Raw genomic sequence first — 22,472 nt, 5'->3', positions numbered from 1 at the left:
GCTGCTTTTTAACAACACTTGCCCCCAGTAAACCCAGGGGTGGCATCTGTGCCCTTTTCAACAACCCCCATCCCAGGGTACTGGAAGGGATACTGCTGCTCCCCACTCCAATGCTCTGACTGCAGTATCCCCAGGGAACTGACTCACCAGGCCACTGTCTGCTCCCTATTGTGGAGCACTGACTGCTTCTTGCTCTACCCTGAAAGTGGCAACCTTCAGGGTGGCACTCCAAAGAGCGAGGCCTGGAGCTTACTGGCAGCTGGCCCAAGACTGGAATTGCTCCTGAAGGAGGGGAATAACCATGTGTATGCAGGGTCTGAATGAACTCTCCCCTGACAGCTAGTGATGAGCTGGGGAGGGGAAAAGACTTCAGGACCAGACTGTATTTACATGAACACACCCACTCTGCCTAGGTATGAGCAGACAGAGCTGTAGTGTTGGGTTACCCCGCCAGTGGGTTGGAGCGACCAGCAGGGTGGCGACACCAGAGCAAGCGCTCAGATGGTGGAGCGAGCAAGGTGCCTTCTCACTTCCAGCCCCCACAGGTACAGATACAGATACAAACAGATACAGCTCTGAACTCTGTGTCTTCGCTGACACTGTGAGTGGGATGTGGTGGAGGGAGAATGGGGGCAGTATGTTAAAGGACCTTTTGGTTGTTGGACTCGAGAACCTGAGGCAAAAGACGCTACCCAATGTAGTCTCGGGTGGGTGTTTTGTTCATGGTTTTATGATTATGAATCCTGCTTGGGGCATTTTCCCTAATCAATGCTGGGTGACTTCCCTTCTTTCATTAAAACTTTCTGTTCTACACTCAGACTCCATGCTTGTGAGAGGGGAAGTACTGCCTCTGAGAGGTGCCCAGGGGTGGTGTGTAATTTTCCTGGATTACTGAGTAGGGGGGTTGAGCCGGTTCTGCGTTGTATTGTTGAAAAGGAACCCCTAGATATTGAACCCAGCCCTGGTTGCTGCCAGCTCCACCTGGTTGAAGGGTTACACGTGGATCCCACCACCATTCACTGCAGTTAGCTTTCCCACAGCAAAGACTATCTGACAATGGTGGGAAAGGAGGAGGAATAATTGCGGCAGAGTAATTCCTGACTGCCTCAGTGGAAGATGGAATGTGGGCCTTGTGATGGAGGGGCTAATTCTGAAGTTAGGGGCTTGGACAGTGTAAATGCAAGGACCAAAAATACTGTCTGCAGTGACCCCTTCCCTCAGTAACCTGAATGGGCTGGAGAAATGACTACTCTCCTCATCTCAGCCATCTCACCATCTCACCTCCCTGTCCTGAGAGGCAGGGGTTGACCTGTCTCCCATCTGTAAACCAGAATAGAGCTCCCCGCAGAAAAGACAGGAAGGGAGTCAAGTTTTGAGGTGGGGGGAGTGTATTCTACTTGGAAAACCAACAGCGTTTATTTCCATGCCACCTTTCACACGGAATTGCCTCCCCCAGGCACTTTCCAAATCGTTACCGTCTCGACATTTACATGCACTTTCTAAACCATTCCCTCTCGACATTTAAAGCCTTTCCGAGAGATCTATTTTTTACTCTGTGCTCTGCCACTGACTCACTGTGTGTCCTGGGGCAAGGCCAGTTTGTCAAAAGTGGCCTCACATTTAATGTGTTTCCATTTTTGGGTGCCCACCAATGACACACTTGATCTGATTTACACAGGTGCTGTACTCCAGATGAAGTCACTAAGAGCTGTAGGTGCTCAGCAATGCCCAGAATCAAGCCTTTAAGGTGTCTCAAGTAAGGCATCTGAAACCAGAAGCCACTTTTCAAAAATGTGGCTTTGCCACCTCTGTGCCTCAGTTTCCCCATCTGTAAAATGGGGGTTGTGACACTTTCCTTCCCTTTGTTAAACACTATGAGGTCTATGAATAAACCATGCCATATAAGTGCTAAATCTATGAATAACCCATGCCATATAAGTGCTAACTGAAAAGTGAGAGTCCTGTGAAATCTCATCAAAAAGATCAAAGAACTTCAGAGGGTCCAGGTAACATATCTAGACTGAAATTTTTAATGGGAGATAAACAGCAACAAGCTGTGTGAATGGGGCTGAAGGTGAACTCACAAGCTACTTCAAACTCTCATCCTGAGCAATTCCAAGGAACTTCATTCATTAACACTAGATAAACCATTCAATACCGCAGGTCTATTATTTGTATTACCATAGCACGTAGGAGCCCTAGTCATGGATCAGGTCCCCATTGTGCTAGGTGCTGTACAAACACAGAACAAAACAGTCCCTTACCCAGCACTAGTGCATTTAGTTAGCCAGATAATAAATGTACATTTCCACATGGATCTGCAAATTATTCTCTCTTATAACTATAAACCTGCCTCATTAACCTTACAGATGGGGCAAAAGTGGAACACTGGGTCTGAATGGCCCCTCCTGAACTTTGGATCCAGGTCAGTAGAAGAACTTCTTAGCTTGGGCCTAACTATATAATAGACAGAAGCAGGAAAGTAGATAAGAAATGTGGATTGGATTCCGTACTGGGACGAACTCTCTGCAGGCCAAGCCATCTTTAGGTATTTTACTTTAGTCACAAACAAACAAGTCATTCTCTTAAAATGAGCTATTATGATGGCTTTGGGCTATTTGGGGTTAGCAGGGTATTTATTATTGAAATTAATGGCCCAACAATGGGATTGGGAGGTATTCCAATAAAGACTTTTGATTTGCACACCAAGGATACAAGTAAAACTGAATCAGAGTTTTATATTTTAATCTCTGATCAGAAATCCAGGGTATGGTAATGACCTAATACTAGGTTAAAAGAAAAGGAGTACTAGTGGCACCTTAGAGACTAACCAATTTACGAAAACTCACGAAAGCTTATGCTCAAATAAATTGGTTAGTCTCTAAGGTGCCTGTTCTTTTTGCGAATACAGACTAACACGGCTGCTACTCTGAAACCTAATACTGGGTTGTTAGGGTTCCTTTTCAATTCTCTTCCATGCACACCAATACACAGAACCTCTCCTCGTATATATTATCCACTGCCCTCCCGCCCGCCCCCTCCCGCTTCCCTTTATGTTCATTCCTCTTCTCCAGTTGGAGAGGAAGTGGAATGAAGGATTTACAGCTTTTTTTTTTTTAAAAGGTTTAGTTATAAAATGCAATTTGGGCATCAGGATTTAATGGGATAGACTTTGGTTACCAGGTTCCCTTCCCAGCTCCCTCCACCTAATCCGGGTTTGAGACGGATGGGAGCGGGGGCGGGGCAGACTCATGCTGGGGAATGAATGGAGCGATGGGGGGAAGGGACGGTTTTGACCGGCAGTAACCCTGGAGCACACAGGAGCTGGGGACAGGGAAAGGGCAGAGAATGTGCATCTGCTGGGCAGGGACACCGACCTGGCTAAAGGATCTGAAGGGAGTGTGGCAAATGGAGTGCTGCTGCGTGCACCCTACTGTTGGGACTCCCTCTGAGACCTCTTTCCTCTCGATTTCCCAAGAACTCCGTTTGACTACACCTACCAGCACCCTGTGTGTCAGGGACGTCTGAGCAGTCACTGACTCCATTATACTCTTATATGATCTTGCGCAGGGCACTTAGTGTATCTCCAAAGAAAGCACCACAGCACACACAATGCACTGCTCCCTGCTTCATACAAAAGAACAACCATCTCCTTTCCCAGCAGTTTTCCTTCTGATTCTTTTCCAGAACGTCCTCCTCTCCAAACCGGGCAAGAGCCCTACTTCTCCGCCAGGATTCAGAAAAGCAAAAGCCTTTCACTAGCCCATGGGAAATGTTGCCTGTTACACATCTTGGGCCAGATTCAGATGTCAGGTTCAACACCACTGAAGTCAATGGGGCTACTTGTGGAGTAAGCGTAGTCAAGAAGGGTAAGGGCAATGTGATCTGACCCTTGTCATTAAGTTATACAGTCTAGTAGTTGACTGAGCACAAGTCAGGAGCCCTGGGTGGTTGCTAATTATTATTTGCACAGCGTCAATTGTGTGCTGGATGTTCTGTAGATCTGATGGAGATAAGGTCCCCCTGTGATAACTTCCACTGAACAAAATGTTCCAGGTTTAGCAGAACTATTACAATAAGAAAGGGAATTTCCAGTTTATCTGCATTGCTGTAGCATCTGGGAGCCCCAGTCATGGACCAAGAACCTACTGTACACAGGACAAAGAGAGAGTCTCCGCCCCAAAGAGCTTACAGTCTAAGTACATTGTAGCCCATAGAACTAGCAGTAATGCATGGGACCTGCAGGCCTGTAACTTGTAAGACATTGGCTTCAGCAATTAGCATAATGCTTGAGGCCTAAGAACTTTGGCACAGATAAATGGCAAACAGTCACCTGTAAATTTTGGGGAACTGGGCTGCATTAGTAGGAGCATTGCCAGCAGATCGAGGGAAGTGATTATTCCCCTCTATTTGGCACTGGTGAAGCCACATCTGGAATATTGCATCCAGTTTTAGGCCCTCCACTACAGAAAGAATGCGGACAAATTGGAGAGAGTTCAGCGGAGGGCAACGAAAATGATTAGGGGATTGGGGCACATGACTTATGAGGAGAGGCTGAGGGAAGTGGGCTTATTTTGTCTGCAGAAGAGAAGAATGAGGGGGGATTTGATAGAAGCCTTCAACTACCTGAAGGGGGGTTCCAAAGAGGATGGAGCTAGGCTGTTCTCAGTGGTGGCAGATGACAGAACAAGGAGCAATGGTCTCAAGTTGCAGTGGGGAAGGTCTAGGTTGGAAATTAGGAAAAACTATTTCATGAGGAGGGTGGTGAAGCACTGGAATGGGGTACCTAGGGAGGTGGTGGAATCTCCATCCTTAGAGGTTTTTAAGGCCCGGCTTGACAAAGCCCTGGCTGGGATGATTTAGTTGGTTGGTCCTGCTTTGAGCAGAGGGTTGGACTAGATGACCTCCTGAGGTCTCTTCCAACTCTAATCTTCTATGATTCTGTGATTGTGCAAAATGGAGAGAGGTGTATGAAATGAAGGTAGAGTTGTAGGACTGGACCCAGCAGGCCTGAACCAACGTTACCCACCCATCTTTTCTGATAAAAACTGCATTTTGGGACAGAGTGTGCCCCAATAGTTAGAAATACAAAACACTTGAGCACAGCCAACATGGGGATGAGATTTTAGCATGGGCTGGTAGTTTCCTTTGTTTTGTTTTTTGGCAGGGAAAGGACAGTTTGGTTTTTGGTGAATGGAGGGGAGGGAGAGTAGAGAAAGACCAAGGACAAAGGAATAGAGAAAGGAGACTAGACTGGGATTGAGACTCTTTCTACACTACAGACCTTTAGAGCAGCACATCTGTCAGGTCTCTCGTGTAGCCGCTCTATGTCAATGGGAGAGAGCTCTCCTACTGGTATAATTAAACCACCCCCAACGAGCAGTGGTAGCTACGTTGGTGGAAGAGCATCTCCCACTGACATAGTGCTGTGCATACTGGTGCTTTTGTTGGTGAAATTTATGTTGTTCAGGGGTATGTTTTTTCACACCCCTGGCAAACAAACATTTTTCCAACAAAAATGATAGTGTAGACAAAGCTTTAAGGGGGAAATGTCTGAGTGGAGTAAAGGAAAGGAACCCAGAAAATTCTGCATAATTGGCAGGTGACCCTAATGTCATTGTTTCCCTTTGCTCGCACATACACGGTAGATTCATTACCAAAGAGCAGAATGTAGAGATGGAAAAAGCTTATAAGATCCTTCATACCAGTGGTTCTCAACCGTGGGTACGGAGGGGTCTTCGAAGGGGTACATCAATTCCTCTAGGTATTTGCCTAGTTTTATAACCGACTACATAAAAAGCACTAGTGAAATCAGTACAAACTAAAATTTCATATAGACAAATGAGAAAGTCAGCAATTTTTCAGTAATAGTGCACTGTGACACTTTTCTATTTTTATGTCTGTAATTGTAAGCAAGTAGTTTTTAAGTGAGGTGAAACTTGGGGTGTGCAAGACATATCAGACTCCTGAAAGGGGTACAGTAGTCTGGGAAGGTTGAGAACTACTGCTTCAGACCATTCTCACTGCCAATGCAGGGTTGTTCCCTGCTTAATATTTTCAAGTGATTTACATAGTCAACACCTGCCTACCTCCAGCCAGTTAACCTTCCTGGCTCTAGCTCTGATTACTTCCAGCAATTGGGATTCTACCACTTTTTCCATAAGGCTGGCCCTCAGTCTATGTCACCTTTGGAATCTCACCACCATTGAAATTAGGGCAGGCTTTTCCATTAGGTCACCTAGTTACCTCTCATGGCAGGATCATTTCCTACAGCTCCCATTCTTATGACTTGTCCAGTTTAATTTTACATGTCTCAGGCAATAGGGCTTAGCTCCACTCTGGATGCTTTCACTAGCTCAGGACTTGTCTGCACTGAGAATTTGCCCTGGTCACAGCCATCGGTAGCCGACCACCAGCATACCTCTATAAATCCATATTTGCGCTGATGTGTGTGGTTTGCCCCAGTTTCAAGCAGGGTTAAGCTGCACTAGTGTTAATCATGGCATTGCCTGTGTATATTAGGGCTTTGCACTGGGGCAGTTACACTAGCAGCTGTGGCTGGAAATCCCAGCGTAAATGAGGCCTCAATTCCATCCCATTTCTTTCAAAGCCATTCCTCTGTGAACCACCCTCAATACATTTCTTCTCTCCTCCCCCTGCTCCCGCATAGTGATTCCTTTCAGACACTGAACAGCTATGAGGACGCCAGCAGACAGATAACGCTTCGGTTCCTTCATGTTCTTCCATAAACACGTCTTTTTGCTTACAGAATAAGCTATCTCCTGGAGGTTTGGTGAAGCCAGGCCACAATCATCCGTGGCATTATCCTCTGTTGAAGGCCCAGTTTGATCTCTGCCAACCTGTCTTTGCTGAAGGTAACCCCCTCTCACATTTCTCCTAATCTGTTTTTTATGCAGCATCATTCAGGTTCAATATCCCCACTGATATTTAGATGCAGTAAAAGTGATCAAGGAGGATAAATTGCAGCTAGATGGCCAGCTAAACTGTCGGGCCCCTAAGTGTTCTGTTAGCTACAAATTTACTTTACCACAGCACATAATCCTTAAATGAATGCCTCTAATTGTGAATAGATATTTACAACAGACCCTGCCAGGGATCTGAAAACCTGTAGTGGGCCTCATGTCCACCACTAAATCCCCCGGCATCTGTTCGGTGTTCTTATCAAGCACATGCTCCCCTGGTGCAGTGTTCAGGCCCACTGTAGCCCTAAGAGCTGCAGTCTAAAGAGTAAATCCATGCATTCCTGGAAAATGTTAATTCTCATTCATGTTGTCAGACAGTGAGGAGAGTTACAGGGTGTACTTGCCTCCAGGCATCTCTGTCAGCTGTAGCTCACGAAAGCTTATGCTCAAATAAATTGGTTAGTCTCTAAGGTGCCACAAGTACTCCTTTTCTTTCTGTCAGCAGTGAGATTTTCAGAATGCTTTGAACTGAATCCACCCCCTCTTCCCCTGTGGCAAGTTGCTAGTCTGTGGTGGGCTGACCCTTAACCAAAGACAGGCTCTTTGCCTGTGACCCCTGCTCCCGCTGGCCTTCTTAACCAGTGCAGGCCAAGCTAGATCCTTATTTTAGTTGCTTTCTCCCCAAGACCTCTGACTTGCCTTAATGTTCAGATTGCTCTTGACTCACAGTGTTCTTCCAAAGTGTCTCAGGTAAGAGTTTCCTCTTTCTAGCTACTATGTTTCCAGGCAGGTGTCTGCTTGCTATTGCTCCTCTCCAACACCAGTTCTTTGTCTCAAAGACCCCTAGTACTGACTTGGTCCTTACAGTTGCACTCACCCTTTGAAGGTGTGGGGAAGAGGGATGAATACAAAATGGTGTTTTTCTGGCTTCTGTATCTTCACTTTTCTCCTCATCCAGTAACAGTAATTTTCTTAAAGAATAATATTTCTTTTCCTTCCCAGTTTTCTAAGTGCACCAGCTGCCTTTCCCATCCCTGCAGAAATTCTGATACCCTGCTACTTATCTACATATGTTTATAGCTCTCTTGAACTAGACTGGCCCTCTCACTCTCTTCCTCCAGATCTCTGGGGATGATTTGCCCAGTCCCTGAGGAGAGTGTGTGTGAGTGCCAATGAAACCTTTGGGTGGGGTAGAGTTTACTTCACTGCCCTTCTCCAGGGCCTAAAAAACCCCAACTCCCACAGAAAAGCACAGAGAGACCCACAGTTCAGTCACTGGGAATTTTCAGCAAGGATTGCACAGGGTCAGCCTCCCACAACCAAGTCCAAAAGGAACAAAATAAATGTACTTAATTATTAAATACCAACTTTATCAAATGGTATAATGATAAAGAAACATAATAACTTAATATCTATAACATAACATGGCTACTTTATAATCCACATCCATTACCTTCATTGATATATAAACATAAATAAAGAACACAAAATTAAATCTAAACAGGTCAGTCTGCACAGAAACACAGTGAGAAGTAACTGAGTTCCCAGAATCTTAGGTTGAGTTCACCTAAGTCTCAGTTACAGTCTTTGATCACCAAAATCTATACAGGCTGCTGGTCAAAAGAACTGCAACCAGAGGAACTGATGTCCTGAGTTCTTGCCGGGTGCTTGATTCCCACTCCATCCCAGGCCCCAATCCCACTGTGCCCCTTCCCCCAAAACCCCCACCCCACCTCTTCCTGCCCCCACCCCTTCCTGCCCCATTCTGCCCCTCCCCCCACCTCTTCCTGCCTCACTCCTCTCCCTCCCCTCCCAGTGCCTCCTGCATGCCGCTGAACAGCTAATCGCACTGGGTGGGAGGTGCTGGGAGGTAGGGGGAGGAGCTGATCTGTGGGGCTGCCAGTGGGCACTGAGCACCCACTTTTTTTTTTCTGGAGCACTCGCAGGCTCGGCGCCCATGACTGCAATAGTAATTTCCCTCCACCTGCTTGTAGAAATCTTAAGCTGGAATCCATACAGACTCTTCCTCCTTCTCTGCTGAAATCACTCTGTTAGCTAGTCAGCTAACTAATTAGCCAATTACTCAGTTTAAATATATAGATTATTTTTTAAAAAACCCCTGTAACAAGAAAAATATGAAACTGAGAATAGCAAAATATAAATGACTCTTTGCACACCATCACATCTTAAATAAGAGAAGAGTTGGTGAATCATACTGGCTGAGACCATTTAACTAAAACGGTTTGGCTAAAATCAAGCACCATTCCAAGTGTACAATTAAAATTAAATAGAAGAAATTAGTTTTCCCTCCCAATTTCCTCTTTCCATAACTAACAGTGCCAGTGCTTCCCTGTTGGAGAGTTAACAACATCACTAAACCGCTGCAAAATGTTTCAGAGCTAGGGAAAACGGCCTGCTTTCTGCTCCTCTGGTTCAGCTTCTCCTAACCCACGCGGGGCACATGGCCTTTTGTGAAGAAGCTCCCATGACTACTTGCTCTCATGGAGTCTGAGTCCAGCTGCAGGGAACCTATTGAGCATACCCAGAACTACCACCCCCGGTCCAGAAACTTCTGGGTGTGGAGTGCTAATTGTACGTCAGCCTAGCACAGCGGTTTTCAATTTGTGGTTCGTGGACCCCTGGAGTTCTGCAGACCGCGTCTAAGGTGTCCGCGAAAGGTGACTACGAAAATAGTTTCAGACCCCAGAAAAGGCATGCTGTTTTGTCTGATCAGTCAAAAGTATGTGAATATCCCCACCTACTGGTCAAAACCCAGAAGTGTTCTCGTGACTGAAGCAGCCCACAGTTTAGCACCCTTTCTTATGGTGCATCAAATGCCATGCCGAGCACATGCAACATTGGTAGCTGAATTCTGTTCACTTCGTTTTCAGTCGAAGGCTTCTATGGTAGGGGTCCACGGGCCAGAGGTTGAATTTCCAAAGGGATCCGCACCTCCATTTGAAATTTTCTGGAAATGGAAAAGGCTGATAACCAATGGCCGAGCAACAATCACTCAGGGCAGGTCTACACAACAGCTGGGATCGATGCTCTGAGATCGATTCACTGGCGGTCGATTTAGCCAGTCTACAAAAGACCCACCAAATCGACTGCAGATCGCTCTCCAGTCGACCCCTGTAATCTACCCATGATGAGAAGAATAAGGTAAGTCGACAGGAGATTTTCTCCCATCGACATCCCGCCCCCCAGTGTAGACAGCATCACAGAACCAGACACAATGACAGCACAAGGGACCATTATCAGCTTTCTTTACTCCACATTTAGCATCAGGAAGAGATACCCCTAAAAACATTAGAGTTTTTTTTTTTAAATCCCTCGCCAATGCATCTACATTAGCAACTTCTTCCCCACTGATAGGAAATACTGGGATATATTCTGCTTCATGACAGGTCATTGGCCTGCATGTTATAATACAAGAAATAGTCTTGGCCTGAATAGGCACAGAACTGTGTGATGATAAATCAATATATTCACATAGCTGGAGTTGCGTAGCGTAGGTCGACTTACCGCGGTAGTGTAGCCATAGCCTCAGACACAACTGATTCCCATCCCTCCTTCTCTATAGAGCTCTTAAAGAGATACCTACCTATTAGGCACATGGGTTACACCATCAAAATGAACATTCAGATTGAGGCTCAAAACAGACTGCAGTACATTGTTCAAATGAGCATTCACTTGCCCTGGTTTTGTGGCTATCAGGCATACCATTTGATGATGGGGTACATTTCCTAAGAGGATGACATGAATTCCATGGAGTTTGGAAAGGTGGAATTAAATAGAGGGAGAGGATTTATAAAACCTGCTATTCCTGTCTGCCTCCTCAGCTTTTGTAATAGGCTCAGACAGTCCACACTGAGCTCTGAGTGTTGGGAAGTGAGATTCGCTGCTCCCCGATGAAGTCACTAAGAGCTGAAATCACAAAAGACCTGAATTAAGCAGTGGAACATCAAACATGGCATCGCAGAAGGGGCAGTGAGTGTCCAACCGCAGCAGCATGTGACCAACAGTGATAGAGAAGAGCAGCGGCAGCATGCCACCAGTGGCAGCAGAGAAAAGCAGCGGGGGCAGCAACAACCAGCCAGTTGCAGAGGCACACAGCAACCACAGACATTGCTCCATGCCCCCGCCTCCCCCAACTGGGGAGGGAGGTGAACGCCTGTGAACCCTGGATCTTCGCTAACCAATGTAAGTGGGGTGCAGCGGAGGGAGAGGGGAGTGATGTGTTAAAGGGACATTCATTCTTTGGACTTTCCCATCACAGGGTGAGAAACTAGGCAAAGGGCACTGCCCAGCGCACTGTGGGTTTGGGTTTTTGCTTATGGTTACATGCTTTTGAATGTGGTTGTGGTGTTTTCCCAAACGAATGCTTGGTTCCTTTTATTAAAAGTTCTCTTTTGTTACCACAGACTCAGTGCTTGCAAGTGGGGAAATATTGCCTGTTAGAGGCACCCAGGGTGGTGTCAAGTGTCCCCAGATTACTGGTCGGGGCTTGAACTGGTTCTGTTTTTTATTGCTAAGAGGAACCCCTAGATATTGAGCCTGTCCCTTGTTGCTGCCGACTCCACCTGGCAGAAGGATCACACTGGATTAATACACTCCCTGTCATCCATATTAGAGGATATGTGTCGATATTTTAAGCTACAAATGAGCTTAACATGGTGTCTTCTATTTCAATAAGAGCAAGACAGAGAGGTATAAATTCAGCTCTTGGAAATACACAGTCCAAGGCTGTACTACATGCCAGCTCCTCTCTCAAATGACTATCTTGTTCTTCTGAATTCCAGCGTTCCTTTGATATATATAAAATATGTCTTTAATTGTTAGGGTTGCAAAGAGAACCTCAAAATGTGAACCAAGGATAAACTAATGCAGAGATGTCTACTGGACCGTGAAGATTGCCTGGAACAATACCTCTGACAGGTGTGAACTCTCCTATTCTTCTCAGTAAGGTCTTAACGCAGACATTAGTTTACAATGGTGACATTTTAAATTATTTCATTTCTCACAGATTTGCACAATTTGCTCCAACTCTCGTTTTGTTGCCACAAGTAGGTGGTATTTAGGAGAAACCATCATTTCCCTCCCCACCCCCCCAGTTAACGTGGAGCTTGACAAAGGCCAGTATGGACACATTCAACCTCACTGAAGATAAGCCAGTGACATTCAGAGAACACGCATTATCCTATCTTAAGCATCTGCCTAATATACTCTGAGCGGCATCTCATGCTAACAACTCATTTGGGCGGAGCTTAGAAGAGCCTCACCACCTTTCCCCGCCCCCCCAGCCTGACCCCTGGATGTACAATCGAAAGTTAATATAAACAAATCTACACGCTAATTGCATGTGAAATGTGAAGAACCTGTTGTTATGTGCAGGAAGAAAAGGATCAGGCAGGATCTGAAAATGGTACCCCACCATAGAACTCTTGTTTGCTCTCTGGCTGTTTACCATTTATTGCTTAACTTTTATCCTCTTAATTACTCACTCCCTTTATCAGTGGCTTGTATGTGAATAGAATATGGATATTATTAAAATGAGCAAGTTTACTGTAAGGGCCTGGGGTATGTATTATTAATTATTTATGTGTGTTTCCCCGCTTGCCAGACATTCAAGAAGGCTCAGTCTGTGCCCCAAGAAGCTCACAGCCCAAGGATAGGCAGGCAGACAAGTAGATAGAGGTCAGGGTAGGGGAGCAATGAAAGGAATTTTCTATACAAATCAGTAACAGGCAGCACAGCAGAAGTGGGTTCTTAAGAAGTTAAAAGCAGGAGCGAATAGGGGCCTGGTGGATGAGTTCAGAGAAGTCATAGTGTTCAATTCCCAGAGGCCTGCTGGGTCACCTTGCGTATGGCACTTCACCTCCTTGTGTCTGTCTCCACATCTGTAAACCGGGGATAATTATACTGACAGGTGAGATCTACTGATGAAAAGTGCTATAAGAGAGTTATTGTTATTATTCTAATGTGGGGTCATGTGGAAGCAAGCATAGATGGACTATAAGGTGGATAGAAAGCTGGCTAGATTGTCAGGCTCAACGGATAGTGATCAACGGCTTGATGTCTAGTTGGCAGCCGGTATTAAACGGAGTGCCCCAAGGGTTGGTGGTGAAGCACTGGAATGGGTTACCTAGGGAGGTGGTGGGATTTCCATCCTTAGAGGTTTTTAAGGCCTGGTCATGCTTTGAGCAGGGGCTTGGACTAGATGACCTCCTGAGGTTTCTTCCAACCCTGATATTCTATGATTCTATGATTGCCTATATTTGTATGCTTGTCTGTCTGTCTTTCAAGCAGAGTGGAGGGGCTGGAGAGGGGGAAGGAGGGAACGTTGTGAAAGTTATTTAAGGAGGACAAATAAATAAGGATAGATGATTTGAAGGAGGTGACTAGTAGTTTATATTTCATGCAACAGCAGATGGGGAGCCAGCGGTGGCTGGGATTCAAAATAGGGGAGTGACGTGATCAAGTCAATAAGCAAATAAAATGACTTAGAGCTGCATTTTGGGTGGACTGAAGTGGACCTGTGTGTGTGTTTTGGAGAAGAGAATGTGGCAGCAGTCAGGGCAGGCTACAACGAGGGCCTGGACAAGGGATTTGGCTGTGGGGATGGAAAGAAAACACAAATCTTGGAGATGTTGCAGGGAAAGAAATAGCTGAACTTGGACATGGCATGGATGGGGCCAGGGAAAGGGATCACCTCCAGCTGCCAGCCTGAATGACAGGCAGAAAGGGTAGTGTCCACAATGATGAAGAAGAGGGGAAGTGGAGAAGGTTTGAGAGGGAAGGTCAGGAGTTTGGTTATGTGCATGCTCAGTTTAATATGACAGCAGGAGGAGACCACTGAGCCAGAGAGTGAATGACTCTGTAGCCCACTGGTTAGGGAGGTGAGAGACCCTGGGTCCAGTCACTCTGCTCCAACCACGCTTTCATTACTTATTCACAGTGGAACAGCTTCAACAGGAGAGACTGAGGGTGTCCCACATCAGAATATCCCATAGTCTTGTGATCAGAGTACTGTCTTTAAAATCCTTTTTCTCCTTCTGGCAGAGAGGGGAATTGAACTTGGGTCTCCCACCTCTCAGGCAAGTGTTCTAACCAGGGGCTAAAAGTTATAAGGTTAGCATTGGTGGCACCACCATTGTTTGTGGAGCAAGGCACAGACCTAATTCAATCCTGCAAGAAGTGGCTCAGGAACCTAAACTGCTGACTGCAGGCAGCGGATTCCCATTCGTGGATTGCTAAGCACAGATGGGCTACCAGGAGGTGCCTGACTTAGCCATCTCCATCTCCATGAGAGGGGAGGAGCAGGGCTCAGCACTTACCCCTGTTGGCTGGCTTAGGTGTCTCCCTGCTTTGTGTGCTGGCTTTTGTGGATCACATTCTAAGGTGCCTATCACTGCCGTTCATTGTACACGGAGCCTCATCACTTAGCTCAGGCTTTGTGACTTGCACAGGTGTTTCTGTGATTTTTTTCTAGACACCTAAGACGTTGGCTCAGCATTGCAGCACCTAAGGCCCCTTGTGGTTATAGGCCCGTGTAAGTCCCTGATATGTAACTTATATCTGCAGCTCTCAAATTGCATTGATAGCCTTAATTAAATAAACTTTCCAGCATTCCTAGAAATTAGCATTGTCCACATTTTATAGAAGAGGCAATTGAGACACCGGGAGATCCAGGTTACATTTTCAAAAGCTGCTTCTCATCTTCAAATGACTCTCACATTTTTCAGAGCTCAAAATAAGACACTTAGAGGCTGATTTTCAGAGGAGCTGAATACCATACCTCTTTTTTTGTTTTTGTTTGCTTATCTGTAGGTTTGTCCCATTTACAAAGGACTGTGATTCCAAATATCTTGACAACAAGCTGTAAGGACCTGCCTGTGGGGGAGGTTTAGATTGGATATTAGGAAAAACTTTTTCACTAAGAGGGTGGTGAAACACTGGAATGCGTTACCTAGGGAGGTGGTAGAATCTCCTTCCTTAGAGGTTTTTAAGGTCAGGCTTGACAAAGCCCTGGCTGGGATGGTTTAACTGGGAATTGGTCCTGCTTCGAGCAGGGGGTTGGACTAGATGACCTTCTGGGGTCCCTTCCAACCCTGAGATTCTATGATTCTATGATCTTGTCTGGAACTACCCTCACCTTGAGCCAACTGTTAGATACGTGTACAGCTCTATTGTAGCAAATATGTATACATGATTTACAGTTTAATACCCTGAGAGAGTCACAAAAGTCTAGCTATAAATCCTCATTTGAGATCACCTATGTGACCTGGGAAAAGCCATTTAGGCTGAAATTTAACAAATGCCCACCAATTTGGGAGCCTCCATTTTAGAAAGTCCAACTAGGACTTGCCTGTCAAAGGTGTAGAGCAACCTGAGCTCCAGTTGAAGCTGATGGACGATGGAGGTGATCAATGCCTCTGAGAACTGGATAATAGGTATTTCAAACTGGATCCCCAAATATTTAAGTGCCAAAAGTTAGTGGGAGTTTCTGAAAATATGGGCTGCTGCCTCTCTCTGCCTCAATTTCCTCATCCATAGAATGGGGATGATAATAATTCCCCACTGTGAGGATTAATTCATCAGCACTTGCAAATTACTTTGAGATCCTGCAGAGAGACTGTGCTTAGATGCCAAGGTACAAGGCACTTGATAAAGATAGGTGGATGGAGTGGTAGGTGGACGAAATGCACTCTAGAAGTTCACATCGTCGCTATTAACATACAGCCATTCAACTTTCTCTTCTTTTATTCTGAAGCTTTTAATTTATTTATTATCACTTGCAATTTATAAAAGAAATTATTCCCGAAAAGTTATTATCCTTGCTCCATCTCTCAGATTGGTTTATTTTATCCTGTTGAAACACTTTCCCAGTCTATTTTTATTCTCATCCTAATCTGCCACCTAGCTGCTGCTCTCTGATTTGCTCCTTATTCTTTTCTCACTCTTAAAGTTCAGTTGTTTCCTATTGTAAATAGAAGTGACCTTGAGCCAGTAGTTAATAAAACTAGAATGAATGTGGCATTGCTACAATAACCAGGCATATGCATACAAAACACAAGGCACCATGAATGTCTTCAACTCAGTCATGGTTATGTCTGATTTCGTTCATTAAGAAGTTTGGCACACAAGTGTTTTGCACACTGAGATGTAAACAGCTGGCATGTCTGAATTGACCTGTAGGGTTTAAGTATTTCTTGTAGTTAGGGAAGACATCTCTTTCTTAGTACAAACAAGTCTGTCAGGAGCTAGTCTCCACACAAGCTCTCCAAAATACTGCTATTGCAAGATAGCTCCTGCTTTTCATACACATGTTCCTGTATACATGGTGTCTATGCATACACAAGGCATGTTGCTTCCTAAAAGGCTGTCTCAAATTATTCACATTCAGCGTGCTTCCCACCAACGTTACTGGAGCAAATTTGTTTTACATTGAAACTCTCGTCTGTGTATTCTGTCATCTACTGTGTTTTATTTACATATATGATCACAACCTAAGCTTTAGACATACATAATTTTATGTAGCACTCCAGTGTGTAGTAAACTTTACTTTCACTTTTTGTTCCATGGTATAAAATGATTTATATAAAAGTCACACTGGTGCGGTATACAGCTGTTGTCCTACAGTCTGCAAAACACACCAGTCTAACCTGCAAATGATGTGTGGATCAGTAGTTCTCAACCAGGGGTCCGGGGCCACCTACAGGGCCTCAAGCAGGTTTCAGGGGGGCCTCTAAGCAGCACCAGCATTAGACTCGCTGCGGCCCAGGTCAGAAAGCCGAAGCCCCATCGCCTGGGGCTGAAGCCCAGGTCCCTGAGTCCCACCACCCGGGGCTGAAGCTGAAGCCTGAGCAATGTAGCTTCGTGGGGGCCCCTGTGGCCTGGGGCCTGTCATAAATATAAAGGGAAGGGTAAACCCCTTTAAAATCCCTTCTGGCCAGAGGAAAAATCCTCTCACCTGTAAAGGGTTAAGAAGCTAGGATAACCTCACTGGCATCTGACCAAAATGACCAATGAGGAGACAAGATACTTTCAAAAGCTGCGGGGAGGGAAAAACAAAGGGTCTGTCTGTGTGATGCTTTTGCCGAGGACAGAACAGGAATGGAGTTTTAGAATTTAGTAAGTAATCTAGCTAGATATGCGTTAGATTATGATTTCTTTAAATGGCTGAGAAATTAAGCTGTGCTGAATAGAATGGATATTCCTGTGTGTCTTTTTGTAACTTAAGGTTTTGCCTAGAGGGATTCTCTATGTTTTGAATCTAATTACCCTGTAAGGTATTTACCATCCTGATTTTACAGAGGTAATTCTTTTTATTGTTACTTCTTTTTTACTGTTTCGTCTATTAAAATTCTTCTTGTAAGACCTGAATGCTTTTTTCATTGTTCTTAAGATCCAAGGGTTAGGGTCTGTTGTCACCTATACAAATTGGTGAGGATTTTTACCAAACCTTCCCCAGGAAGTGGGGTGCAAGGGTTGGGAGGATTTGCGGGGGAAAGACATTTCCAAACAACGCTTTCCTAATAAAATAAACCCAGATAAACGTTTGGTGGTGCCAGTGGAAGTCCAGGGGCAAAGGGTAAAATAGTTTGTACCTTGGGGAAGTTTTAACCTAAGCTGGTAAAAGTAAGCTTAGAAGGTTTTCATGCAGGTCCCCACATCTGTACCCTAGAGTTCAGAGTTGGGAAGGAACCTTGACAGGGCCCAGGCAATTGCCCTGCTTGCTACCCCTTAACGCCAGCCCTGGCTTTTATATGCAGAAAACCAGTTGTGGCACAGGTGGGCCGTGGAGTTTTTATAGCATGTTGGGGGGACCTTAGAAAGAAAAAGGTTGGGAACCTCTGGTGTAGATAGTTGATTTTATAGGGCTACTAACCAGCTCCACCTAGTGGCTTCTGGTTTTTTTTTTCAAGGGTTTTGCATTTGCAGTGTGGGTGATCTGCTGTGGCTCAAGGACACGGTATAACCATTAATGAAGGGGAGGAAAGCAAAGAACACAAGTTCTGTTACTTTGGTATATTTCCTTTCATACACTTTCCCCTGTATGTCGGGAGTGAAGGCATATTTAGGGCTGACAGAAGCCTGCTGTGGCTCTTAAGAGTTTGTTCTGATAACAGTTAACAGAATAAGCATAAGTAGAACTGTGCATGTGTAAGAAATTGCAGCGTAAAAAAGAAAAGATAAAGTAATTAAAAAGCTAGAAAAGACTGGTTTGAACTAACACAAAACCTGAACTGATGGGGGAAAAGAGTTAACATGGAAAGGAGACACTAATACCTATGTATAAGAAAAGATAACAAAGACATAAATAAGTTTGTGTAACAAAGAAAGGTTGAACCTGTATTGTCTGGTGCTGGAAGCGACTGTGATGAGATTGTCCTGTTGAGTTCCTACTTGGGGGCAATTGATCACTACCTGTTGAGTGTTTTGCCTTAATAAAATTTGTTCGACCCACCTGCTGAGTGAGTGCTCTTTTCCCCATGTGGAACGTCCGGTCTGTCCCCGGACCCCGCCCCTCCCTGCCAACACTTACCATGCTTTGGGTGTTCGCAGAGATGTGTGCTTGCCAAGGGTCAATGAGAAAGTGATTGTTATGTTGCAAAAGGTGTATTTTACTGAAATGTTTCAATGCTGTGCGTGAATTTAACAATCAGCTTCTGTGCATTGTTCCTTGTGTTTCGGCAGATGTGGCCTTCAGGAACACCCCCACACACCAGCTGAGCATCTCCACCAGATAAGAAATCTCCCAAGATGGCGCAAAGAAGATATGTTCTGGGAGATACTGCACTTAAGTCATGGAGGAGAAAATGCAGATGCTGAAGTCCTTAATAATGCTGCAGACTGAGCAGATCTGTGCCCGCACTCCCCTGCAGCATATTCAAAACTCTTTTCCATGCCTCCCCTCAACTCTGCCCGCACAGTCTTTCCGCTTTCTGAGACTTCTTGGTTTCCCTTTCACTGCACACCCTTGGACAACTTGCAAAATGATAGCTGGACCTACACACAGCTGTGAAAGTCTGCCCTTCCCTGGTACCTCCTTTCCCACCAAGCATCTTTGTGTGTTTATGTGTGTTGTTTCTTGTTTAATAAAAGCAAAGTTTTTGAATGGTAACTCATGTTTATTTGTTTCCTACAAATAGAGATAGCAGGCACTACCAATACATACACAGGCAGTTTAATCATCAGCTTACTGGAATGTAAGGCCCCAAATTTCACCATTGCTTCCTAGGAAAATTACATGTAATGTAACATTGCAGCACCAATCACAGAGATATACATTACTGGTTCTCATTTTCAAAGTGTTGCCTGAAAGCCTCCCTGATTCAAATTGCCCCCCTCTGGGCCCCTCTGATAGCCCTGGTATCTGGCTTCTCAAAATAAGCAGCCAAGTGGTCTGCCTCAATACTCCACCCCTGAGCAAACCTTTCACCCCTAGCATCACAGAGATTATGCAACGTACATCACGCGGCTATGACCATGGGAATATTATCCTCATTAAGGTCTAACCTGCCATAAAGGCCTCGCCAGCGCTCCTTTAATCTGCCAAAGGCACATTCCACTGCCATCCAGTAGCAGTTTGGAGTCACCATCTTCCACGCAGTGATTGCCACATGCTTCTCTACTGATAGTGCAGCTCCCATTCTGGTGTCCTTGCACCACAGTCCTGGGGCAAGCTCCGCACACAATTCCAGAAAGGTGGCTTTCTGCATCCAAAAGTTCCGTAGCCACTGCTCGTCATCCCACACCTGCATGACAATACAATCCCACCATTCAGTGCCTGTTTCCCGAGCCCAAAAGCAATGGTCTATCCTATGCATCTGTTCTCTGAATGCCAAAAGCAACATAAAGTTGCTCCTATCCATATCACACAGCATGTCAGGCAACTGGGAGTCTTATTCAGTTAGGAACTTTGTGATTAACTGCATTGCCATCCGTGATGTCTTCATGACAGTTAACAGAGCATAGGAGAGCAGTGCGAGATCCATCCCTTCTCACAAAGATGCCAGGGTGCACAGCAAAGAACGGCCATTGAAAAATTCTGTGAAAGAAATCCAGAAGCCCATGAAGTGCCGAGACAGAAAGCAATGCATCATGGGACACCGAGCCCAGTCCCAAGATGCACTGCGATCTGTTCTGCCTTCCCACAACACGTAGCAACAGAAGGTGTTGAGATGGATAGGTACCCACAGTAAATTGCTCACACTGTTGATGATAGTGCCCCAACTGTGGACGCACTCTGCCGACACAAGGAGCGAGTGTGAACATGACTTTCCAATTTTTATTATGCCAATTTTTGAGTGTCAGTGTCACTTTTGTCGACAAAACTTGATAGTGTAGAGAAGGTCTGACTCTTTTTTGTTTATTCTCTGGTTACGAATAATCCAGCTCATGATGATCCAGGCTACCCACATCTTATTATAGATGGGCTCCTTCCAGAGGTGAGGGAGGTAGTTAAAATGGTGTGTACTGGTCTCCACTCACGGTTTGGTTGGGAAGTGTGGCCTAGGAGTCACGGCCACAACCCCAGACTGCCAAAGGGGTTGTGGGGAGGGGAGCCCAGGCCCTCCCACTCCACCGGGCTCCGGCCCAGGGCTCTTTCAGCTACCAGTAACCTGGCAACCAAGACTACTTAGGGCTGTCCTCCCTGGGCCTCTTCCTCTCGTCTCCCCTTCTGGGGTCATCTCAGTCCCAGGCCTTCGACTGGTGGGAAAATCCAAATCAAAAGGAAGCAAGAGGGAGTCACCACTGTCCAGGGCCACAGGATACTTCCCTCTCTGCTTGTCTCTGCAGAGGGTCCTCCCTTCCCTCATGGAGGGCCCCTTTCGGCAGCTGTGTCAGAGCGGTGCGGTGCGGTGCTGTGCGGTGCAGTGTGCTGCAGCTTGGCTTGGCTTGGCTTGGCTTGGCTCGGCTCGGCTCGGCTCGGCTCGGCTTGGCTTGGCTCGGCTCACCTTCAGAGCTGCTTGCCAACTGAGTAATATGCTGCCTTTTAATTCCTCTAGCAGATGGAGTATTTGCTGCAGATGTGGTGGGGCGGGGCTGGCTGAGCCCAAAATGAGCCCTCAAGCTCTTGTTTCTCAGTGTGGGGTTTGTACACCCCATCATGTGGTGTTTGATACAGGTTGTACTAATGTTCAGATTTTGGTTGTAAAAGCAAAATATGCTGTTTTGCCATGCCCTGGAATGGGGCCTGAGTGGATGAGACTAAAGCTCTGAGGGTTGAAAGTGCCCAGGAACCCAATGAGAGTAACGCGGGAGCCCATGGGTATTGGAGAGGGCATGGACAAGGGAAAGGCGGTAGCCGTGAGTACCCATGGATTCCCTTTGCGGAAGAGAGGTGTAATGAGGAACAGGAGGAGGAGGTGCAGAGGCTTCAGGAACTGACCTTGGGAGCAGGGAGCAGTTTGCTGGCTGGAACTGTTTCCTCCACCCCCAAATAGGGATAGCAAGGCAGCCTCCTCCCACTCATCCAGGAATCTTACCTACGTTACCTTGAATGTGTGGGGATGCCCCATGGTGTCATCCGTTATCAAAGGCATTCATAAGCCAGCTTTGCTTGATAGTGGGGTGTTTCTATTCAATGCCTAGAATTCAGGCAGGGGATGTCACACACCAGGGTATTACCATGACTAGAGTGATAGGGCAAGGAGCCAATCACTGGCTTACTAAGCCCTTAAATGTAATTATAGAGCGTTTTTCTGTTACTCATGTTTTTGTTGTTACCAGATTTGCCCGTTACTTTGGGGTACACTCATTTATTAGGGTTACTTTTCTCGGGGGGGGGGCGGGTCTGTAATTCTATCAATGTACTGCTCGTGTCACTTGTGTTCTCATACGGAGCTTTACTCCTCCCTTCTGCAAGTTCCCGCCCAATGGAGCTGTCTTGCAGGACCTAGGTTCCCCAGGGCTGGGTTCTTCCAGCCACAGAATCAGATGAACACACACACATTAACTGAGCGCGTCTGAGAGGACCAGGTTAATCAGCACTCCCAACCTGACCCCTTCTATGTCCCTGGACTTAGTAGGCTGGATCGAGCAGCACTTCCAAGCTGTCACCCTCATATGCCATGGGCACCGCACCAGAATAGAGTACACCTGAGCAGGCTGGATTGAGCAGCACTTTCAATCTGCTGCCCTCATATGTCCCAGGTTCAGCACATCCCTATCCCCACTTTCATGTTACAATTGTTCTGGTAGTAACCCACTTGATGAGCAAACCCCACCAGATTTTTGGGTGCTGCAGGGATCTTTAGCTTAGGTATGAGAAGCGTTGCTGCAGAGAGAGCGAGAGAGAGAAGCAACCAGCTTAACCATGAAAGTTATTTATTGCCAGGTAATAACCATACAAGGGGAGCCAAACAAACAAAACAATTAAAATGTTAAATCTAACTTAAATTTAATTACAAAAGTCAGCTTTAGAAAACTATAACTGATCACACAAGACAGGGTCAGAAGGCTATACCTAGAGAGTTAGGTTCTCACCACTTTGTGAAGCTTGAATCGATCGGGGGTCCCAGGTGGTGGTGGTAGCTGAGG

Source organism: Lepidochelys kempii, chromosome 5, assembly GCF_965140285.1.
Source record: "Lepidochelys kempii isolate rLepKem1 chromosome 5, rLepKem1.hap1, whole genome shotgun sequence".
Taxonomy (NCBI): Eukaryota; Metazoa; Chordata; order Testudines; family Cheloniidae; genus Lepidochelys; species Lepidochelys kempii.
Note: the sequence above shows the minus strand (reverse complement) of the source record.